The sequence below is a fragment of the Urocitellus parryii genome, chromosome 11, assembly GCF_045843805.1.
Source record: "Urocitellus parryii isolate mUroPar1 chromosome 11, mUroPar1.hap1, whole genome shotgun sequence".
In the NCBI taxonomy this organism is placed as follows: domain Eukaryota; kingdom Metazoa; phylum Chordata; class Mammalia; order Rodentia; family Sciuridae; genus Urocitellus; species Urocitellus parryii.
Genome location: NC_135541.1, coordinates 126,061,945 through 126,067,473, shown reverse-complemented (window position 1 = coordinate 126,067,473; position 5,529 = coordinate 126,061,945). Strand labels below are relative to the sequence as shown.

The window sequence follows — 5,529 nt, the reverse complement described above, 5'->3', positions numbered from 1 at the left end:
AGAATTTAATGTCTTTTAAAACTACACAATTTCTCCTTTTAGAGTGAGACTCTTCATGTATGCTGTTCTAGTCTGAATTAGCAAGGTGAGTGTATGTATATAAGGGCAGGCTCTGCATGCTTGGTTCTGAGGTTGGTCCAAAATCAGGTAGAGTTGGAATGTCTGAAAAGTGTTAAAATTGTTGTTTGAGGAGACTCAATGTCAATACCAATTCCTCCCAAGTACTCTTAAAAAATTGTTAAATTTTTACATAAATTTCAGAATCATAAAAATCAGTCAGTTCAAACCACAATACCCTCAGATGACTGCTTGGATTTTAGAAGCACTGTATCTTTTTGTTTTGATCAAAACTTGCATAGCCTTACTCCGGGTTATTTTTTTAAATTCTACCTAAAATATAGTTGTAGTTTTTAAATAACAAATAAATACATGTCTGATTGAAGAGACCAGGGACCTGATATCGTTTACTGACTTTATTATTTCTCTACAAAAGCTGCCATTGCCATCGGTGTCCTTATGCTTCCACTTGCTGAGGCCATCAACCATTTGATCTCAGCAGTTAGTTTATGTATTAACGATTCCATGGCTTCTCAGATTTTTCTAGCATGGGAAGATACCATGCTTGCCATTGACCCTTCCAGGTAACTGCTGAGGCTGACTCCCTGCACAGAGATGATGGCTTCCTGAGGCCAGAGTCTTTTCCGGGTCTGGAGGATATGGTTTGTAGATAAGTCTGTCATCCACTGAAACCATATTTGTAAAGGAAATATTAGTAGATTTAAGTTCCATTGTTTTCTCTAGAGGATCAACTACAGAATGTTCTTGGAGCTATGTTTTGATTTTTGCTGCACCAATAAAAGACTTCAGGGTGGAAGGTTGTCTCCACTTTGTGCTGAGAAGTCTGTGGTGTTCAGCTTTCCAGAGGGACCTCTATGCCTGTCCATCACATTAATTCCAACCACATTGAGGTTCACAGGGTTTGGGCATTTCTGCATTGTAGTTGTGATAGTTTCCCGCAGGTTGAAGATGCATTCCGAGGTCCAGAGCTTCATGGTGCCAGCAGCCCAAGCCCTGTCCTGGCTATATCAGAGGACAATGAGGCACACAGGCATACTGTCCTGCCCTACCAGCACTCAGTGGAACACAGAGCATGCAGGAGTGATCAGCCCCAAGAAAGGATATCCCAAAGTGCATCCCCTAAATGTGTATATTTTTCTAGTTAATGGTTTTCTAATATGTTAAGTCTTCATTTACATATTTAGTGCTTTATTATCTATAGTTTTAAGTTCCTGAATAAAAAATTTTTAATATTGATCACTACTATATATGCTTTTAATGAAACTTGTAACATAATTTATTATGAAAGCATAATTTCATTATAAAATAAAATTATTTATTGTTTCCACCTACAGAGTTTTAAGACTGAGTCCAATAAGTTGTCACTACATGTTAACTCCAGAATATACTCAAAATGGTTTACCACTGAAAGAAGACCTACCAGCAAACTTTGTATTAGGCATGTATGCCACAGTCTTGGCTGGGCACTGAATCACGAGCCACCACACACCTTGTAGATTCAAACAGCAATTCTTTATTCCCAAACTCACACCGGCCTCTACACACGTTCTGGGGAAATCCAAGTTCTGCCGGCACAATTCACATCCCAAATTACTTTCTCAATTCCCCCAAGAACTCAACGGGAACTCAGGCAGCAGGAACGCCCTATTCCCAGCAGGAATAACCTTCAACCTCGAACTGCCTTAAACCCAGATTGTCTTAAACCGGGAATGCCTTAAACCCAAATTATCCTAAACCGGGATACTTCCTAAAACCTGCAGGATACACCCTAAACCTGGATCCACCCTCGTCCTTGAGCAGGGTCACCTTTCTCAAACACACATGCAATGTTCAAGGCAAGTCCATTTAACATGGGGTATGCTGGCAAGGAAATTTCGATGCGTCATTCCTACTTGGCAATGGCCCTCAGCACATGTATATAGATCAATTATTTCCATTCTTACCATTCTTGCTGTAATGCACTACATTTGAAGCACTGGGGAACTCTGATGTTTTATTTCCATTTATTTCCTCCATTCCTCCCCCTGCCCTGCAATATCTTGTTCATCTGTTTTAATGCTGCATAAATATGCATTGTCTCATGCCTATTTCCTTTGGATGCTGTGCTGGGCTCTAGCAAGTTGATGCTTTTGTTATCTGTATACAGTTGCTTGCTTTAAATTAGTAGATCCTGAAATAGCTTTTCTTGTGTGACTAAAATAAAAGTATTTATGGAAAAAATAAAGTAATGGCAACTATCAAAGTTTTTTTCATGCTGACTAGTTTTAAATCTGCTCTTGCTATTTCTGTCATTATTTATCTCCTTATTTACATGGAATTCACAAAAATTTTACACTTTTAGTACATCTGAATCTGATAACATCTGAAACACAATATTTCACTGTTAAACACTGTAGCCTCAATCTAACATTTTAAATCTTATTCTTGGGAAGTATTTAATTCAACAATCAGCCTTTATATATTTCACTTAGCAATGAACTCACAGAGAGGAATGACTTATTCTGTTCTCTTTAGGAAACCACAGCCTTCCAGAATGTATAAGCAAACTGAGAAGGACACCTACAGAAAGTATAAATAGGGCTATAAAATTTATCTGCAGAAAGCAGCAAGAGAACACCAGAGAAGCAGTTACTTCCTTGAGAATTGCCATGAAGGAAAGGGGGTCACAGACCTCAGTCAGATAACAAATAATGCAATGTCCATACTCAGGCACAGGGAGATTGCCAGTAGAACTCTCCATCCTACTTTTATAAATGCTCCCTACATTATAAGAGAATAGGAAAGAATTGCTCATAAACACAACCAATTATTTCTTTCAAGTGGGTTAATCCATTGATTAGGTTAAGTTTCTCAAATCCCAATCATTTCACCTCTAAACTTTCTTGCATTGTCTCACATATGAGCTTTTGGGAGACACCTCATAGCTGATAGGTAAGTTTTATTAACTTACCTATCAACACTGTAGAGTGGAACAGAAAGAACAGAGAGAAAGAACCTTAGCTCAACAGGGAGAAGAACAGCAGGGGTATTGACAGCAACTTTTGTATTGGAATCCAGAACCAAATGGTACCTTCTGTGAGATGTCATTGGAAACAGATACATAAGCCTTCAACAAGTGTCATATAGGGTCAAACATTTGGTAACACTGAGGATCACCCCTATATCAGGGGCAAAGAAAGACATTTACATTGTTTGCCTCCTATTTAAGAGGACACAGAGACACAGAAGGACTTGGAGTTTTATGTGAAAAGAAAAACTTAGGATGCAGGTCTGCCACCAGACAGGATCGTTCTCCCACCCTGCGGTTATTTCAAGGTGAAGGAAAGTCTGAGAGGGAATAACAGGGAAGGCCATTTTAACCTTTAACTTACCTGCAGATATCTTCACTGAACTTTACTGATTTTTGCTGTAATTGAAATGTCTTCATGACAACCCACCATGTTAACCTCTCTTCACCAAGGTTTTATTTGGTAACGTCTAATCAATTACTGTCTAAAAACAGGCATGTACTAACACCAAAGCAAGTCCCACTCACCCAGACTCTGTGAGCAGATTCCTGAGCAGACTCCACATAGGCCCAGAGACATCTGTGCAAACTTCACTGCAGGCATGAACTTAGCTGCCTGCCTCAGTGGTCAGCAATTGTCAATCAGGGCAGGGGTCACACCCAGGGAACACTGGGCCTGTCTATGGGCATTTTGGGTTGTTAAAAATTGTAGGGGACCGTGCTAGGGTACCTATTAGACAGGAACCAAGGATGCTACTAAACACATCATCATGAACAGGGAAGCCCCTCAACAAGGGAAGCCTCGGGTCTCTCATGTTAACATGCTGAGGCTCAGGAACCCTGGTCTAGATCATAAAGGCTACACAGAAGGACACCGGCCTTCTCCGGTTCATTGATTTGTCCCCAGTGCTTCAAGCACAGTGATTTTCTTATGGCAGGTGAGGAAGGAAGAAAGGGGGGAGGGAGAGGGAGACACACCGCATATTCTCAGGAGAAACTTAAAGCCTGGGGCAGGGCAACTACTAATTTGAGCCTGATTCTTGTGCTGCAGTCTCTGTCAGACAGTCTGACCATACTCCTAAAGTTTTCCAGTCCAAGTTTAGTTGTTGATGTCAAATTCCTCCTCAGCAGGGACCTTCCTCGAGTGAAGAAAGTCGTCTTTCCTCCTTCTCTAGCCCGAGCATGTACAATGAGTGAGTCATTGAGCACTTCACCTGCATGTACACACACACACACACACACACACACACACACACACACGGACCTAAAAATTAACAAGCAGGGTCACTGGAATTCGCTGCTCCATGCTGGAGCTGGTGACCTGGGAAGGTCTCATCCCAGCTGCAAGGAAAACCTGTTGACTGTTGATCACAAACGTTCCAGAGTGCTCTGTGCAGTGCTCCACTTCCACTTACAAGTTGCCATCAGAGAAAATACAAGCTCCAGTGAGAAACAGTCCCTTGCTAAGCCAGTCACTGCCCTCTGCTCTCTGGGAAGCTGTCCTTGTCCCAAGCATGCTGAGCTTTCTCCAGACAGGCATCTCTTGGTGACACATTGGAGATCAAAGGACAGACTCTTGGTAGGCATCTTCATTCTCTGCTCTGCTGGCCAAGCTTTATTTCAAACTGGAAGTTTCTCCATGAAAACAGAGAGTCCTTCTGCTCTGCAGTCACCCAGAAGTCTGTTTGGTGTCTGGGAAGCATGTGATCTGAAAGACCTAAAACACAGGCCCTGGCCTGGAAAGACCAGAGAGCAGGCTTGCTAGGAGCACCTGCAGTTTCACTTTCTTCCAGGAGATGGAAAGTGCTTGCCTTAACCGTGTCATTTACCATTGGTACTCTGTTTATTTGATTTTGGGGCTTTTTGACCCTGAAGGGTATGCCCTCCTAGGCTGTTTTGTGTGTGTGTGTGTGTGTGTGTGTGTGTGTGTGTGTGTGTGAGTGTGTGTGTGTGTGAGTGTGTGTGTGTGTGTGCATGCACGCACATTGGGGGTGGGTATTCAGCACACTGGGGGTGGTTTCAAAGCCAGGAGCATTCTACAATTCATCCACAATAGAACTAGATCCCTGGCCCCCTTTTAAATTTTATTTTGAGGCAGCGTCTCACTAAATGGTTCAGGTGGCCTCAAACTTGTGATCCTCCTGCCTCAGCCTTTGAGTCACTTGGATTACAGACATTTACCTATGCATCCAGGGTATTCCTTCCTGAAGATAGCTTATTCCTAGAGAGTTTGCCCTCCCCCCAGCATGTACCTCCTACCCAAACTGATCCAGTTCTCACACCACCAGTTTCCTCCCTTTTGGGCTCCCACCCTCTGGGACCACTATCCTAGTGCCCTAATCACACCAGGTCCAGATGCCAGAGAACCAGAGATGGGCCTTGTCCTCTAGAGTCCACTGAAATTATTGAAACATACTAATCCTAAACCTGCTTAGACTGTCTCA

At 42.4% G+C, this 5,529-nt stretch overlaps 1 pseudogene; it reads right to left on the bottom strand.

Moving 5' to 3' along the window:
• Positions 1-476: 476 nt before the first annotated feature.
• On the bottom strand, positions 477-1,052 carry LOC113177820 (PRELI domain containing protein 3B-like; annotated as a pseudogene).
• Between the last annotated feature and the right edge of the window lie 4,477 nt (positions 1,053-5,529).